The sequence below is a fragment of the Canis lupus genome, chromosome 35 (assembly GCF_003254725.2).
Source record: "Canis lupus dingo isolate Sandy chromosome 35, ASM325472v2, whole genome shotgun sequence".
NCBI classification, from domain to species: domain Eukaryota; kingdom Metazoa; phylum Chordata; class Mammalia; order Carnivora; family Canidae; genus Canis; species Canis lupus.
The window spans coordinates 26,563,039-26,581,913 of NC_064277.1; the positions used below are offsets into that span (position 1 = coordinate 26,563,039).

The following is an 18,875-nucleotide window of genomic DNA, read 5'->3' on the forward strand; positions in this document are numbered from 1 at the left end:
ACAATTGACTGGGTTCCTTGACTCCTCCAAAAATGACCAGTGGGTTCATTTTTTAGTGATTATAAAGAATTGACAGAATTTTTTTTTTTTTTTTTTACATATTTGATGTGTCTCCATTACTTAGAGTCATTACCCATGTTGATTCTACAGTATCCCATCTTTGACCTCCACATTGTCTCCTGAGTGGTTTTGACCTGACCGCAGTGGCCTTCTCATAACCTGTGGTGAAAGATGTTTTCTTAAAAAAAAATTTTTTTTTAAATTTTTATTGATTTATGATAGTCACAGAGAGAGAGAGAGAGAGACAGAGAGGCAGAGACACAGGCAGAGGGAGAAGCAGGCTCCATGCACCGGGAGCCCGACGTTGGAATCGATCCCGGGTCTCCAGGATCGCGCCCTGGGCCAAAGGCAGGCGCCAAACCGCTGCGCCACCCAGGGATCCCTGAAAGATGTTTTCAAGTCGTCTTCTGTATTTCTTCTCCTGGACCTAGAATTATCTAGCTCTCCAAGGCCCTGTTTTCCTTATAGTGGGAAATAATATTTAGAAGCCCCCACCTGAGTGTAAGCATGCTTGTTCAGCATATACAGTTAGGCCAGTATTATCAGGCCTTCTTATAAACAGAGCTAAGAAACACATTTATTATTATTATTTTTTAAAGATTTTATTTATTTATTCATGAGAGACACAGAGAGAGAGAGAGAGAGAGATGCAGAGACACAGGCAGAGAGAGAAGCAGGCTCCATGCAAAGAGCCTGATGTGGGATTCGATCTCCTGTCTCCAGGATCACATTTTGGGCTGCAGGCGGCGCTAAACTGCTGCGCCACTGGAGCTGCCCTATTTTTTATTATTTTTTAAGAGAAAATACATTATGAGTTTATATTGATTTTTTCATTCAAATTTTGGGTTACTATGTTTGATTTCTTTCTTTTATGTCATAATCATAAGAGAAAACCTAATATTTCTTTTTAGGTTGAAAATCCTGGTTCCTAGTAACATCAGCATAATTACTTATTTTCTTTATCCTACTATATTTGTGTATATATGTATATGCATGTACATAAGTAATAGTTTCAGAATAACAATACTACTCTTACCAAGATGATAAATGAAAAAAAATAAGTTTTATTTGTAATTCCTTTTGTTACTAGAATATATCCCGCTAAGAATATACAGTTAAGTGACTGCAGTTTATTTATTTATGTTTAAAGATTTTATTTATTTGAGAGAGAGTGAGAGCATGAGCAGGGGTGGGATGGTGAAGGACAAAGGAAGAGGGACAAGCAGGGTGCCTGTGAGCAGGGCTGACCCAGAACCCTGACGTCCTGACCTGAGCAGAAGTCAAACACTTAACTGACCCAGGCACCGGGCACCCCTACTGCATTTAAAAATCACCTAAGGGGCAGCCCTGGTGGCACAGCAGTTTAGCGCCGCCTGCAGCCCAGGATGTGATCCTGGAGACCCGGGATCGAGTCCCACTTTGGGCTCCCTGCATGGAGCCTGCTTCTGTCTCTGCCTCAATCAATCTCTCTCTCTCTTTCTTTCTCTCTCTCTCTCTCTCTCTCTCTCTCGGTGTGTGTCTCTCATGAATAAATAAATAAATAAAATATTTAAAATAAAAAAAGTCGCTTAAACTTTTCTGTTTTTTTTTTTTTTAAAGATTTTATTTATTTATTCACGAGAGACACACACACAGAGAGGCAGAGACATAGGCAGAGAGAGAAGCAGGCTCCATGCGGGGAGCCTGATGTGGGACTTGATCCCAGGTCTCCAGGATCATGCCCTGGGCCAAAGGCAGGCACTCAACCACTGAGCCACCCAGGCATCCCATCTCTGGGTGTTTAAACTACTAATTACATACACAGGTCCAATTTGTCTTGTTTTAATTTAATTTAATTTTGTAATGAGGTAAAACATTTACATGTTTCCAAACTCAAATGTGTAAGACAGGGTATGCACAGAAAAGACCAATTTCCATCTTGTTGTAGGATGACCTCCAGGATATATTAAGTGAAAAACAAAAAGGAAAACAAGGTGGGAACAGACCTAAAGGAGATGTAAACATACATACTTGTGTGCTTACACTGAGATTTATAAGTGGCAGTGTAAACGAAAGGCTAACAAAAAGTTACTCGTGGGGAGGAAAAGCAGGTGGAAGAGATGGAGGCCATCCTATAATGATACATAGATCATCTTCACTTGCAAACTGGATAGAAGATGAGGGGTGGGCCCAGCTGAGTGGCCTGGAGAGCTGGTGTCCAGGGTCGTGTGTGTCTGATAGGAAGGATGAGATCCGGATGGACCGTGGCTGCATTCTGGGTCCCACGGGGGAGGAGACAGGGCAGGCTGGGCTCCAGTCCATCTGATCCATCCATCAAGCAGGATGCAGCCGGATGCTTTGCCAGGGCAGTGTCTTCAACCATAACCAGTCTGGTCAGTCCTGTTATAAGCTGTGCTGCCATCAACAGCCTCCTGCAGAGTCTTTTCACACATTTCAGGTTTGCTTGCTTGCTTGCTTTATGTATGTATGTATGTATGTGACACCGAGAGGTGTGCTCAAGTAAAGCACCAGGTAGGAGAAGGAGACACTCCACTGAGCAGGGAGCCCTAAGGAGGGCTCATCCCCAGGACCCCGGGATCATGACCTGAGCTCCCCAGGCACCACTATTTCAGGCTTTCGTGTGGATACAGGCACACTGGGGAAAAGGACATTGAAAGAAGGAACATTTAGGGCGGGGTCAGAGATGTCAGGCCTGCCCTGGGCAGCACCGGAGTGTGATCTTTCTGGAAGCCTAGCTCCAACCCCGCAAGCTGCAGCACACCCCAAAGTGGGGGCGGCACCGGGGAGGAAGCGGATAGGAAGGTAAAGAAACAGCCCTGGGGTCAGGACCCTCTGGGGGCTCCAGAAAAAGAGCCCCCAAAAGGGATGGAGGCCCTGACCCGTGCATGGGGTCGCTCGCGGGGGCGTCGTGGAAGGCCGCCTCCCGCGCTCGTAGTCCGGCGGACGCTGGCTCTTCTTGGACGCCCCGGGAGACCCCCGACCCCACAAGCTCAGCCAGCACCCACTTCTGGCTGCCCGCCCAGGCCTCGGGGAGGCCTCGAACTCACCAGCAGCTCCCGCCCCCGGGCCCTCGGAGCCCCGCCTCCCGGGCTGGAGGCCGGACGAGAGGCAGGGCGAGCCCCGCGCACCTTGCCGGCCCCCCGCGCGCAGCGTCTGCAGGTGCCTGTGAGCCGGTCCTGAAGGGGGTTCGGAGCCGTGTCTTCAGACTGGAGGATGAGGAGGTCCGGGTGAGCCGAGGTCACCTCCAGCGTCCTGGGGGCTGCGGGAGGTTGAGGAGGAGGGACGGCGACCCCTTGCCTCCCAGCTCCCGCTGGAAGCGCCCGCACCGTGTCTTTGTCTTTGCGGTCACGCCCTCCTTGTCCCCAGAGAGGTCAGAACCCCTAAAGCTCACCGCACGTGCTGTCCTGCGGGTGCAGAGGGGGAGCTGAGGGGAGGTCCTGGGGAGGTGCATGCTAACACGGAAGCCGAGCTGTCTCCTCTTTCTTCCCCTTCTCCTGCAGGCCCTCATCTAAAGCGGGATTTGGGACGAATGTGAGAGATGTCAAGGCTCAGACTTTCCTCTGATGGACACTGAAGAACTCAGGCGAGGACAGCAGTTTTGGTGGTGATAACCAGAAGTGGCTCCTTACACAGTCACCATGCCCTCATCAGTAAGAATACCTGCTGTGCTCGGCTTTTCTCTGCCCTTGGCACTTTCCTGGGGCTAGGGTGTGAGTCAGTCCAGGGGCTGCAAGGCAGGGAGCATGGTTGACACCTGTCCCCTGCAGACGCCAACAGCTCCTCTCTGGAGCAGAATCACTAAATTCTCATCTCAGCTTTGGCAGGCACTCTGCAGTTTCCAGCTTTGATGGAAGAAGTCCTACGTCTGTCCCTTCCATGAAGTTCATCACATGCCCGAAGTCCCTCACCTCAGCTCCCCAGAGTTGCAGGGAGCTTACTTGTCAGTAAACTGCACAGAATGACACCTACTTTGGAGGGTAGTTGTTGCGTTTTGGAATATCAGGTAGCAGGTGAGGCCCCTCGATGGAGGGCCTCCTCTGGGCCCCTGCACTCTTCTCACTCTTCTAGCACCCTGCTGCTCCAGGAGAGCCCAGGACAGTCCTGGGGAGATGTGGACGGAGAAGCGCAGGCAGGTCCCCTGCAGCCACCAGCCCTGCCTTGGCAGCACTCAGGAACCCTCCTCTGAGGGGTTCATACATCTGGTGCCTGAACGCAGGAATCATGGCTGGGGAGTACTTTTCCTATGGGGTTCAGTTACCTCCCCACCAGCTACCCTCCACTTTTACTCCCCCCCACCTGCAACCCTCCACCAGGCAGCAGCAACCCTCAGACTTGGGAACTGGGGAGATTGGACCAGTGGCATAGATAGACCATTTGGGACCCTATGCATCACCAGGTGGGAGGAAGGGGTCATGTTCAAGTGTGGAAGGGGAGACAGAACAGCTGAGCCCATCGGCATCACAGGCTACACCACGGTAGTCCCTCTCCCACTCCCAAATCCACCCCATGCTAAAGGCTAGGGACCCCGTTGTTCAAATTCTGAACTGGAACCAGACTATTTTACAGCTGAAGTGACTGTACAGTTGCTGGATCAGATGAGATGACACGGAGTGGGATGGTAGAGCCAGACCAGGCACAGCATTGGTGCAAACAACAAAATTGAGAACAGAAGAAAACATCCTTCCCTGGAGACTCCTGGCTGGATCAGGGTCTTCTTCCATAGGCTCGCGGGAGGGGTGCAGGGAAGGGTACATGGAGGGGGGCATCCTCTGATATTCCCAGGGAGAAAACCATCCAGCTGACTTGGCTCCGCTTAGACAAACAGCTTCTGCAGTGAAGGGAGTCCTCACAAATATGGAACCATCTTCCTGGTTGCAAACCCAGACCCATTTTTCAAAAACAATATCGGACCAAATATCTAAAGCCCAAGATGTCCCCTTCTGTTCTCCTTGATTTCTGCTTTCCTGTGAGGCTGGAAGATGGATTTCCCCGGAATGTCATTGATTTTTAATCTATTTTCCCTTTTTCTGAAGTTAGGAATGGACAGAGCTCCAGTGTGAACCAGGGAAGGAGAAGCCACTTGCTGGAGATGACATGGTCCCTGCCTGAGGGCCCCACAGGCATCTGAGCGTCCACCCCGCTGAGCCACTTGGTCCATTCAGGGGTGCCTCTGTGGCTCTTGCAGGGGTCATGGAGGCAGAGAACGTGATGGAGAAGGAACATAGGCAAGTCCTCAGCAGAGAACCTGACCTCCACAGGGCCCTGGGGTTGTTACTGGCATGCAGGAATCAGTCTAGTGCTGTGGGGTTCCAGAAGAGTCCCCTGGCGGTAGGTGGTGACCTGGAGACAGTATTTGCCTGACCTTTGGTCCAGGTTCTCTGTAATGATGGAGTCAGGTTTTGATTGTTTCACTGAGTTTTTCTCCAGGCTCCAGGGAACAGGGGATGGGCTGTGGAGTGAAAAAACCCTTCGCCTCCAGGAAGGTGGCTGAGCTGGAGGGTGAGATGGGGGAGGGGGCGCTGTGCCAGGGAGACGGGGGTTGGGGAGATGGGGGCCAGGGCCCTGGCAGATGTGGACATGGAAATACAAGATGTGACAGAGAGGAGAGGAAAGGGGGCCCTGGAGCTGTCTGTGGGACAGGGGTCCTGCAGGAGCTGCAACACACGGGAAGCTGGTACAGAGGAGACAACTCTGCTCTTTAGCAATGAACCCACCTGCTTTCATGCTCCCCTGAGCCGACCTGGGTATCTGACTGCAGAGTCAGTGTGGGAATTTGTGGGTGAGGGTATGGAGTGTGTGCACATATGCATTGGGATGAGTGGATCTGGAGGGAAAGGATGCTCATCCTCCTGCCCAACGCTGACTTCCTGGGAGGAAACGGGAGCACCCTCAGAAGATGGGGGGTGGGGGGACCTTCCCGGCTGCTCTGTCCACCTTCCAGCTCCTCTACTGGACTGGGGAAGGACTTCCTCCGTGCTCCACCAGCTTATCGTTCACCTGTTCTCATTTTTGCCTTCAAGGACCTGGGTACTGAACACTTAACATCTACAGATCTAGGGCTCACATTTCCAGAAAGGCTTTTCAGTTTGTAACCTACTTTCACATGCATCTTTCCTTGGACATAGAGAAAACTGCAGGGACTTTGGGTGGGTTTACAGTATCCTCACAGTCCAGCAGGGCCTCTGTCTCTAGGTAGCAGGGGATGTGACAGCAGAGCTGGATTGGGAAGACGGTGTTCCTCATTGTACGATCAGTGCCCGTGTCCCCAGGCTGGGGGTACCGAGGCAGCTGACCCACTCCAGGAGCACAGCTGGATGGGGGAAAGACCCCACATGCCACGCGCACAGTGCAGGGACACAGGAACACAGCTTGAGCCACAAGACCATCGGCCTCTGTGTCCCTCCCAGGCTGCATCTCCTGTACTCTGTTCGCTCCAGGGCCTTTCCCAGAGTGGTCGGTGCAATGAAGGATTGCACAGAAGGTGTTTTTGTGCTGAGTATGGCACAGGGAGGCTCACAGCTGAGTTTCTTCCACCATGAAGGCCTTGATCCTCTTCACCTTCCCTGTGCTGTTGCTGCAAGACCTCAATTCAAGGAGCTAAGCATCTGACACTTGGTTTCAGCTCAGGTTGTGATTTCAGGGTCCTGGGATCGAGCCCCTCACATCTGACCTTGAGCTCAGCACAGGGTCTGTTGGAGGTATTCCCCCCCCCCCCCCCCCCGCCCGCCTTTGCTCTCCTGCTCTCTCTTTCTCTCAAATCCAAGTGAAAAGAAGACCTCGGTCCAGTGAAACTGCCCCTGTGTGGAGGCATTGGCAAGCCTTGCCTACAGGTCTGAGGGCTTCCTGGCAGTGTCTGGATCTCTCAGGACGGTGGTAAGCTCGCCCGTAGGTCATGCTCTGATTATTAATGGAGCCCACGCTGGAGGTAGGGTGTGAGGGTCAGGGAGACATCTGCAGCCCAAGGGTCCTACAAGACGGTGGTGTCGTCCTAAATTAGTACTAATACCTCATGTATCATCCCAGCACCCCTTAAGAGGTATGTGATGTTTGCCACGAGTGAAAGGTGAGCACTGGAGCCTCAGAGATGAGTCCTCAAAGGTCATGCAGTAAACTCAGGAGTCTGACCTTGAGCCCAAACCTCAAAATTCCACGTTCCTTCCACTTTCCATTATGGCCTTGATTTCAACAGACATCAGATCTCAAACACAGACCTTTGTGCCCTTGGGGAACTGCCTGCTAGTGGGCACGGATGAGGGGATGGGAGCAGGGCGAGAGCGAGGAGGTACTGCCTCCCAGGCCTCTTGGAACTATGATCTGACCAGTCAGGGCAGGTCCCTGGGGGCAATGGCTGCTGTCGGATCTCCGTGGTGGACTCTGTGGTGCTTGGATTCAGCATACACGAGGGAACTTCCCATCAGGCCCACGGAGCCCTCTCCCTCTGGCTCTGGGGCTGGGATGTTCTCCATGGTTCCCCAGTGACCGGCGGGCCTAAGCGTCTTCCTCCCAGAGTTGTTGCCAGGACACTGGAGAGGACGGGAGGATGCTTCCCTATGTGCACTGCCTCTGACAGAGAAAGGGTGCCCAGAGTTGGTGGGGCAGGGTCCTGCGGAATATCCACGCAGTGGGGCACATGGCCTCCTCCAGCTGTCAACTCAGAATACTGGTAAACCCTTGATTGGCCATGGCTGGTCAAGGGCTGCTTCCTGCTACAGAGAGTCTACAGGTCTGCTGTGGACCCTGGCTCTGGGAAGGGAGAAGGAACCAAAGGACAGAGGCCTCGGAGAAGGCACAGGGAGAAAACACATGAATGGTACACAGGATTTCACATGATAACCCAGACCATAGGGAAGGAACTGGGTGGCGACACTGGGTCAGCACTTGTCGGGAGCGAGGTGGGGCCCCATGTGGATACATGTTAGTCACACAGTGGGCTGCACAGTCCAGGGCCTTGTACCAACGGAGGGTACGTTGAGAAGGCAGTTAGTTGGCTGAGCCGCACAGGCCCCGGGGCACCAGAACCCGCTTATAGCAATGCCTCTCCTGAATTCCTGAATGCAGAGCCCAGACCCCAGGAGAACCACCACCTCAGGGACGTGGCTCCTACATGTGAAGGGTTTTGTGCAATCGAGGACGATCTGGTCACTGGTCTGGGGAGATTTCCAGTGCTCCAGACAACCCCGTGGCTGACGTGGTGATATTCCTGGTCCAGCAGGCAGAGCCAGGAGGTCCCTCCAGGCAGGTGGTTCTGCAGGTGCTAGACCTGCTGGATCCCTTATTTCCCCCACAGCTCAGGGACAGTCTGTCTTCTTTGGGTTCTCTGCTCTAGGGCCCCTGCCCATTCTCTGCTCCAGGCGTCTTCCTGCTTCTTGGTGCTGTTCCCTAGATTGATTTCTGGTGGAGGCTCTGCACAAGTTTGTATCTTAACCTCTTCCTTCCTGTGTCAAGGGGAGAGGTCAGGTCACCCTGATCAGAGCAAGGAAAGCCAGAGGCATTTGGAAATGTCACAAAAAGGGAGAGAGAAAGAGAGAATAATAGACTAAAGCATCTTAACATTTGTAGAATATTTTAGTTTATACTCATCCTAAACTGCTGGCCCCTGGAGGCAGAATTTCACGTTTATTTTTATTTGCTTTTATATTTTCAGGGAATGAGAGAAAGAGACAGAGGGTGTGTGAGCAGCAGGGGAGGGGATGGGGAGAGAGAATCCCAAACAGGCTCCATGCACAGCTCAATCCCACTGAGACCTGAGTGGCCTCAGGACTGGCCCTGAGATCATGACAAGCTTGCCAGCACCCTAAGAATTGAACTTTTAGATGGTTTTGCTTGACTGCCATGGTGATTTTAAAAATACTAGTCATGCACATGCCTTTCAGGAGGGTGGCTTGCCCCCAGGACTCCTTCCTCTCGTCTGTCTGGCCCCTGAGGACATCGGACCAGCTTCCCCAGTTTTGTTGACAAATAACTGACACACGAGGTTGTGTGAGCTCCAGGTGCTCAGCAAGGTGTGACGTGTTTTGCTGCAGGAAGACTGGGGCCCAGCCTTCACCTCCTGGCATCACCATTCCGTCGTGCTGAGAGCTTTTACCATCTAGTCCCAGCAGCAAGTTTTGAGTATACAGTAGGCACAGTTAACTGCCGGGGCCACACCCCACCAGGTCCTTGTACCTGATTTGTCTCACTCCAGGGAGTCTGCAGCTCCCAACTCGTGTTTCTCCATCTGTCCCCAGCAGCCCTGTCCTGCAGCATCTCTGTTCCTGAACACTGAGCTTGTGGTGCCACCGTCTTTGTCTTCATCTTCGTCTGAAACTTCACACAGCATCACCCCCTCAAGATGCTGGTGCGAGTGATGGGACCTCCTTTATTCAAATGGCTCAATAATATTCATATCTATCTGCACATACATACACGTGCATCTTGTTTTCTTTTTCCAACACTTCTCTACATTGTGCGGTGCTCACAGTGAGTGTAGTGCCTGCTGTCACCATACTAGGTTGCTGTATATTATTCACTCATCACCCAGGCTGTCCTCATCCCTGTGACATGCATACTGGAAATTTCTGTGTCTCCATCCCATCGTACTTTGTCAATGCCCAGACCTCCCTCCTCCCGACAACCACCAGTGTGTTCTCTGTATTTACCAATATCTGTCTGCTTCTTTGTTTTTACCACATATAAGTGGACTTGTACAGTATTTTTCCTTCTCTGATCTATTTCAGTTGATGTGACGCCTTTAGGTTCATGCGTGTTGTTGCCATGGCAAGATTTCATCTTCCAGAGGCTGAGAAACATTCCCTCACGTGTGCATCTGCCGCATTGTGCGTATTTATCTTGTTGTCTGCAGGGACGCTTGGGCTGCTTCCATGTCATGGCTGCTGTAGGCACTGCTGCGGTGAACTCAGGGCTGCATCCATCCCTTCAAACTTGTCATTTCTTTGCATAGATGCTCGGCAATAGGATGACTGGATTGTACGGCATTCCTATTGCTAACTTACTCCATCCTGGCCAGCCCAGCAGCTTGGAGGCTCCTGCAGGAGCACCGGCATCTCAGGTTTTCTTATCAATTCCATAAGCCCCTCTGTGCCTCTCGACTGGATGATTAATCTGTTTCCACTTAAAGTCTTCGGTGACAGGTAAGGGTCAGCATTCCCAACTCGTTTCCTGGAGGTTTGAAGCTTCTTTCCTGTCCTGCTTCTCCTTGTCCTGCTTCTCCGATGATTGCCCATCTTGCTGTGCTTTGCTTCCTTCCCCTTCACATTGTATGGATCTGTGGAGGTTTTGGTTTTGTTGTCACCCTGAGGCTTACGTGAAACGTCTTACAGATGTAACAGTCTGTTTCAAACTGATAACTTATTTTTGATCACATATAAAAGATACCCTTTACTCTCCTTTTTATGTGTTTTGATGTCACAATTTACCTCTTTTTATATTACGTATCCGCTGATAAGTTATTGTCTTTATGGTATTTTGAATATGTTCGTCCTCTAACAGCTGTTACCATTGGGTGGCTAACACACTGTCGTGTTATGATGCTGTGGATCTGACTGTACATCCACCTTTACCAGTGTGCTGCATGTTTTCAAATGATCTCGTTTTACTGATTTAATGTTCTTTCATTTCAGCTGATAGACCCCTTCCACAATTCACATAAGGCAGGTCTAGCAGTGGAAAGTCCTCTTAGGTCCTTTATGTCTGCTGGGGGAAACAAACCCATGACAGGAATCCACAGATCTGCATTTGTTCACGTGGCTGGTTTCAAACAGTAGTGAGCATGAGATCGTTTATACACATGTGAAAACACACGAAACTCTGTAGGGTTCGAGGTCCTATGTACACATGGCAGAGGCACAAGCATGTGGCCTTGTGCACACTGCATGCGTGATTGCGTTTGCTCCTGGAGACACAGGGAGAACAGTATAGCCTCCAATTTGTTTCTAACATTTAATTTTATTTGACAAAGACTTGAGCTAATATGGCAAAATGTTTACATTTGTGGATTTGAGGCTATGGTTACCAGGCTGCTTATTATATGATTTTCTATTCTTTTCCATACTAATGTTTTCAAAATAAAACAATTTAGTTAAAAAGGAAAAACATAAAAAATGAATAAAGAATAAAAATAAATATTCAAACTAATTCTTAAATTCTAAAATAAAAAAGTTCAAACTGCCTGGTACTCAGGAAAATATAGATAATGAGATACAAACAGTATGAGATAAAACTCTGTAGTCACCAGATTGGCATTTTTTTTTTAATTTCCAAAGGCAATAAGGATGTGGAAAAATGAGACCCTTTATTATACATTGCTGGTAAGAATGTGAGTGGTCATCACCTTGCATCAGAAACTGAAGGCAAATAATGTATAATGCAATCAACTGGTGATGAGAAAGCATGTTATAAATGTAAAAGGATTTCTTTTTTTTTTTTTTTTTTTTTTTTGTAAAAGGATTTCTAAAAGGTTTTCAGACTTCAGGACAAGTGAAGAATGTGGAGGAGCAGCACTGTGAAGGGAGAGCCTGTACCTGGTTTCCCTAGGAGACAAATTTTGCTTAGTTAAAAATAGGCATCAGAAACTGAAAGAAATAAAAACAGCTCTGTTGGGATCCCCGGGTGGCGCAGCGGTTTGGCGCCTGCCTTTGGCCCGGGGCGTGATCCTGGAGACCCAGGATCGAATCCCATATCGGGCTCCCGGTGCATGGAGCCTGCTTCTCCCTCTGCCTGTGTCTCTGCCTCTCTGTCTCTCTCTGTGTGACTATCATGAATAAATAAATAAAATATTAAAAAAAAAAACAGCTCTGTTTAAAATACCTTGATGGTTAAAATGTTTGTGGGAGCTGGTAGACTGGGTGAGGTTAACATATGACCCCACTTAGAGGGAGGATAGGGTTTAAAGTCCTTGATAAAAATTAGATACATGCAAACAAGGAGCAAGGAAAAACAATCCTAAAAATAAATGTCATAAGGTCAGTTACTACATGCAATGTAACAAGGACCAAATTGCTCAAAAATGGGATCTGTAATGGGATTAAAAAACCCAACACCTGTGATGTTCCCTTTTTTCCCTGGAGAGATGCATTAGCAGAGGCACCTGGGTGGCTCAGCCAGGTAAGCGTCTGACTCTTGGTCTCAGGTTCTGAGTTCAGGCCCCATGTCAGGCTCCATGCTGGGTGTGAGATGTGCTTAATAGGTAAATTAGACAAACAGCATGAGCATAAGTCTAGCAGCTGCTGTACCCATGCAGATGGGGTGGATGGTCCCAAGGCAGGCCCACCGGGTTTCCTCTATGGGAGAGCCCACAGGCAGCCTCATCGCCCCAGCTCCAACCCAGGTGCTAGCAGGGTGGGGAGGAGGCCCAAAACATCTGGTCCTCACTTGACTTACTTACCTAAAGAGATTAGTTATTTAAAAAAAATGTTTAAAGCTTTTTTTATTTTTAAAAATCTTGAAAAGATTTTATTTATGAGACAGAAAAAGAAGGTGAGCGAGAGTGTGAGCACCAGCACACAATGGCAGGGGGAGAGGGAGAAGCAGAAACGTGGCTCATGCCACCGTCCAGACTGGCAAGTCCAGAATCTGGGGGGCAGGCCAGTAGGTGCGAGACTCTGCAGGCGGTCTGGAAGCAGACACACAGGGAGGCTCCTCTGCTGGACCCAAAGTCCACTGATTTAAATGCTAATTCACCAAAACATGTGCTCACGGCCGCACCTAGATTAGCATTGACCAGATACCTGGTACCGAAGCATGGCTAAATTGACACATGGAGATAACCAGGCCCTCACACAGGCCAGTCCAACGAGTTAAACAATCTATTTCTTCCAAGAAAAATCTATTCAAGTCTTCTGGCCATTTTTTTTTTTCTTCTTCTGGCCATTTTTAATTGGTTTTGGGGTGTTGAGTTGTATAAGTTCTTTATATCTTTATATCTTTTGGATAGTAACCCTTTATGATTTAATTCATATGTGAAATTTCAGAAACAGTACAAAAGAGCAAAGGGGGAAAAAGAGGGGTAAACCCAGAAACAGACTCCTAACTCTAGAGAACACCCTAGGGTTATCAGAGGGGAGGTGGGGGATGAGAGACACAGGTGATGGGGATGAAGGAGGGCACCTGTCCTGATGAGCACCGAGTGCTGGATGGGCGCGATGAATTACCATACTGTACACCTGAAACAAATATAGTTAACTAATGAATTAAAAACTTAGGGCAGCCCGGGTGGCTCAGCGGTTTAGCGCCGCCTTCAGCCCAGGGCCTGGTCCTGGAGAACCGGAATTGAGTCCCACGTCAGGCTCCCTGCATGGAGCCTGCTTCTCCCTCTGCCTATGTGTCTGCCCCTCTCTCTCTGTGTGTCTCTCACGAATAAATAAATAAAATTTTTAAAAACAAAAACTTAATTTTAAAATAAGTTTAGAGGGATACCTGGGTGGCTCAGTGCGTGCCTTTGGCCAGGGCTTGATCCTGGGGTCCTGGGATCGAGTCCCGCGTCGGGCTCTTGGCATGGAGCCTGCTTCTCCCTACTCCTGTGTCTCTGCCTCTCTCTCTCTTTCTCTATGTCTATCATCAATTAATCAATCTTTAAAAAAAAATAAGTTTAGGGGCACCTGGGTGGATCAGTAGCTGAGCATCTGCTTTCAGCTCAGGTCATGATCCTGGAGTCCTGGGATCAAGTCCCACATCTGGCTCCCTGCAGCTGCAACATCGGCTTGTCCATGGGTCTTGTACCTACTGGCCCCCCAGAATCTGGACTTGCCAGTCTGGATGGTGGCACGAGCCACGTTTCTGAAGCTGTTGGGTGTTTTTCCAGGGAAGTCCAACAGTCTGCCCATCCTCAGTAATGATGCTACTTGTGCAATGGCCACACACAGGCTTGCCGCTGAGGATGGACACAGACCTGTCAGAGGACGCCAGAGAGTTTGTCTTTTCTCAGGCTGGAGCCTAGCACGGAGCCCTTGGTAGAGCCACACTGAGAGCCACAGACTGGAGTGCCTTTGGGAGGCAGGGGATGCGGTGGCCAGAGGGCCAGGGGTGCAGCAGCGCTGGGGAGCTGCCTTCTGAACAGAGGCTGGGGGACGTGTCTGCCCCTCTTGTGGTCTGCAGGCTTCTCTTCAGCCTGTCAGGGGCTAGAGTTCACGCGGTGAAGCCCTAACCCCATTACTTGGGAATGTAGGGCATTTGGAGATTCGGTAGCAGAGTGAGGGTGGCACCAATCTGACTGGTGTCCCCAAGAGTGAAGATCAAGACACAGGTATCAGAAGTATTCCTGCAGCAAAGGCTGAGTGTGGACGGTGGCCAGCCAAGGGGAGAGGCCCCAGAGCACACTGACCTGGGACTTCTAAGCTCCAGAATCGTGAGCAGTAAGCGTGTTAAAGCATGCAATCTGGGGCATGTGGTCACGGTAGCTCCAACAAAGTGACCTGTGGACCGAGTCCCCTGTGGCTCCAGAGGTTCTGAGTTCCTAGCTCCTCATAGGGGTGGGGGTCCCTTTTCCCTTGCGCCCTGTTCCCTTCTCTCCTGACACAGTCATGACACAGTCACGCTCGTGACTGTGGCCAAGTGTCCACTTCAGGCCCTTCTGGTGCTCTGGGTGCGGGGAGCAGGTGGGCAGAGTGCGCCAACCATCTGCACCAACACTCTCAGGACCTGTGACCCAGGGATTCCATGTCTGACTGTTTGCCAGAGGGAAATGAAAGCACATATGGTTCAGGGAGAAGGAAGGAGGATCCTGCGCTCCTGAGAATGGCTCTTCAGCACCTCTGGGTGCCAGACCCAGGTCTGGGCACTGCTGATTGCTCCTGAGGACAGCTGGACAGGCAGCCGCCAGAGTGCCCGTTACAGGGTCCTGTGATGCAGCACAAGTAAGGCAGGAAGTGGGGGATGGGAGGAGGTAGGGTCCAGCTTTTGGGAGGGCTCCACACCGGCCCCCCCACGCCCTGCAGGCAGATCACCACTCAACGTCAACGCAATTCTTGCTGCTCGGATGGGATTCTGGCTAATTCTTCTCTTCTGTGCTTTCTGGATATATTGCAGTTAACACACTCATTTTTACAATTAGAAAAAACCCACAATAAATGCTACATAGAAACCACATCTTCAGTCGACTCCCGATTTCTGTGGGAGAGTGTCTGAACTGCTGCTGGTGTTTACGGGCCTCTAGGGGCCTCCGGCCTCCACCCAACCTCATTGTTAGTTCCTCTCTGCACACACTGTCTTTCCCAGTCACACAGTTCCTTTGTGACCCACACTGGCCAAGGAGGGTTGCCAGATTTGGCAAAAAGAAAGTGTGAGACACCAGTTAAACCTGAACTTCAGATGATAAATGATACAATAAGTTAAGACATACTTATTTTTAAAAAGATTTTTAAAAATCTATTTATACATGACAGACACAGGGAGACAGAGACGCAAGCAGAGAGAGAAGCAGGCTCCACATAGGGAGCCCGATGTGGGACTTGATCCCAGGCCACAGGATCACTCCTTGGGCCAAAGGCAGGCGCTCCACCGCTGAGCCACCCAGGCATCCCAAGACACACTTATACTGAGAAAGTATCTGCCATTCAAGTTGAACTAAGCATCCTCTCTCTATTTTATCTGGTGACACTATAGTGATTCTTCTCCACCATCTGCTGGAATAATCGCTTCCATCTTCCCTGAATCTTTCCACTTATTTGGGGAAGCAGGTGACGTGAAGGGGCTCAGGAAGACAAGCCTGCTGGCCAATCCTGTGTTGGCTATGCCCGGGTGCTTAGATATAATGAATGCACCTTTGGACCTTAGGGGGCACCTAGTGGGCTCAGCCGGGGAAATGTGCACCTCTTGACCTCGGGGTTGTGAGTTTGAGCCCCATGTTGGGTTTAGAGATTCTGAAAAAAACTTTGGCTTTGATCAGGGGGCCCTGGTCCTGGACTCAAGTGAAAAGGTGAATGTCCAAAGGCTTGGAGGTTCTCCCCAGGAAAGAAACTCTGTTCTAGTTTATAGAACTTTTTTTTTTTTTTTAAAGATTTTTATTCATGAGAGATACAGAGAGAGGCAGAGACACAGGCAGAGGAAAAAGCAGGCTCCTTAAAGGGAGCCCGATGTGGGACTCGATCTCGGAACCCTGGGATCACGCCCTGAGCCAAAGGCAGATGCTCAACGCTGAACCACCCAGGTGACCCTATAGGACATTTCAATCTTCTATGTTGAGGTAAAATTTTCTTAGTCATTTTTTATTTTTATTTTTTATTTTTTTAATAATAAATTTATTTTTTATTGGTGTTCAATTTGCCAACATACAGAATAACACCCAGTGCTCATCCCGTCAAGTGCCCCCCTCAGTGCCCTTCACCCATTCACCCTCACCCTCCACCTCCTCCCCTTCTACCACCCCTAGTTCGTTTCCCAGAGTTAGGAGTCTTTATGTTTTGTCTCCCTTTCTGATATTTCCCACCCATTTCTTCTCCCTTCCCTTATATTCCCTTTCACAATTATTTATATTCCCCAAATGAATGAGAACATACAATGTTTGTCCTTCTCCGATTGTCCTTAGTCATTTTTTAAACCTGGTGTCAAATCTTACATTTTATTGGTTTCAGGTATTGGATAATTCCAGGAGGAAGCTGGACAGCTTCTGTTCCAGACAAGAATGCATTGCTGTTTGTCTGCCTCCCTCCTTGCCCCCCCCCATGGTCCCTTACCTGTTCTTTAGCTCCACAGGGACCAAAGGGCATCTTCCTGCTGATTCTGACTTATGTTCATGGTCCCTGTCACAGATCTGCAGTGGGCAAGGTGGGCACCCCACCCTGTTTCCCGAGACAGCCCTGAGCTCTGGCTGGGGAGGCACCAGACAGCTGCTGCACCTGCTTCCAGAAACCCAGTTCACATCCAGCATCGTAAAGTGCAAACCATGCCCAAAACCTAAGCCTGGAGGGATGCCACCCTGAGTCCACGGTACAGATGGGGACACAGGAGGATGTCACGCATGCAGTGGCAGTGCAAGCACCACCATTACCTTTAGGACTGAGAGAGTAAAGGTCCTCACACCATCACCCATTTCTTTGTCTCCTTGTCTCACACCCAGGTCCCTGGAGCAGAACAGTTTGTGTTGCTGTGTTAAATGAAGCCATTTGGTAGAGGGGATGGAAATCTTCAGGCTGCAGTGTTAGTGTCTATGGAGCAAAATCTACTTAAGAGGGAGAAACACAAATCTATACTTGATTTACTTCTGCTTCTAAAAGGGATGCTGAAAGGACACACAGGAAATAAAACTGCTTCCCTGTGGGGCAGGGGTGGGGCCGTGGCAGACGGGTGAATAGAGGTGGATTGGTTGCAAATTTTCTTGATGGACATCTTTATGTATTATTGAACCAAGTGAATAAGTGTATCACCCTTTAAAAATAAATTACATCATAAAGTTACAGGATATATTTTATTTTATTTTATTTTTATTTTATTGGTTATATCATTTTGTTGGGAAAGAAGCTGACCTGGAAAATAGAGAGCTACTCGCTCCAAATGGCTATGACATTTCCACTTCCAGGGCTCATGGACTTGGTGCCTGACACCATCTCAGCCTCCTCACCTCCCAACCCCAGATCTGTGGAGCCACTTGTTATAATTCCTACTTTTCTGCCAGGTCTTCCCAGCTCAGCTTTTCTTCCTTCAATGTGGCATCTACGTTGCTGCCCCCCACCCTCTCCTGTCTGTGACCAGAAACTCCAGTGTCTGAAGCATCTGCTTCTCTTATTGCTGGTCTCTTCTCCGTGGGGAGCCTGGCGATCTTTGCTTGCGAACTCGGTGTTTGGTAACGTATCTGTAGGATAATTCAAGGCCTGCAATGATGTTAGTTTCTTCCTGCAAAGATTTTTGTTTTTGACAGTAGCAGTCTAAGAGTTCCTTAAACGAGCTCGGGATGAAGTTTGGGGCCTGGGACTTCATTTCTAGCTTCTAAAAATACAGCACGGGACCTCAGCAGCCTGCAGAATCAGCACACATCCCCAGACAGAAGCAACCCCACATGCCAGGCTCCCCTCCTCAGCAACCTTTCCTTTCCCAAAATTTGAATTTTCTCGATACTTTAAGAGTATTTTATCCAGATTTTTTAGTTGTCTTCACCTGCAGGAGGCATGAATTCCTCAGTGCCCCCACAGAGGTGGAAACCCTTCTGATCCAGGTTTCTGGCTTTTCAGGGCTTTGCTCTCAGAAAACCTTGTTTCCTCTGAGATGCATGGTCACATGGAGTTTCCCGGGGCAGCATGCAGCCCCCTGACCCCAGGCAGGGCCGGAGTACAGTCTTGCATCCAGAAGAGCAGAAGCAGAGTGGTCCTCCTCACCAGGCTTGAGACAAGAGGCCTTTGGGTGCACAGGGGGGCAACTGAGCTGAAGGCCAGTCTGCTTCCCAGACTCTGGCCTCAGGGCAACACCAGCAGTAGGGCCCATGATAGGTCTCAGTTTGCAGACCAGGATGTGACAGGAAATTGGAACTGGGCCAGCTCTAGAAGCCGCAAAAGGAGCCAAACAGAAAACACTTAGTGGTGCTAATGATGCATTAAAAACCTGTAAGTGAGCAAAGGTTTCCGCAGGCTTCACCTGCAGACAGAGCTGCTTCACCCATGGGTCCGGCTGTCCAGTCCAGAGTCGTGGCTAGGTGCATCCGTACGGGTGACTTCAAGGGCTGAGGGTCCACGGGGAAGGGCCGAGGCAGGTTTCCGAGACTGCCTGTCTTGTGGGATCTTCCAGGGTCACTTATGGAACCCGCTTCAGTGACCCATTCAGGGCCCTGGGGTGTGTCACTCCATCCGCAGGATGGAGGTGGCTGCCCTGCAGGTCCAGGTTCGCAGGACCCA

General features: G+C 49.8%; 1 non-coding gene across 4 annotated transcripts in view; it reads left to right on the top strand.

Moving 5' to 3' along the window:
* Positions 1-18,875, top strand: part of LOC112674447 (uncharacterized) — a 51,249-nt gene that overhangs the window by 17,553 nt on the left and 14,821 nt on the right. For 2 of the 4 annotated variants that reach the window (XR_007408497.1, XR_004812264.2), the window contains exons 2-3: positions 3,561-9,397; positions 9,777-10,190. This is a non-coding gene — a transcript (uncharacterized LOC112674447). The remainder of the gene's footprint in view (positions 1-3,560; positions 9,398-9,776; positions 10,191-18,875) is intronic. The other 2 variants (XR_004812265.2, XR_007408498.1) reach the window with 2 other exon arrangements.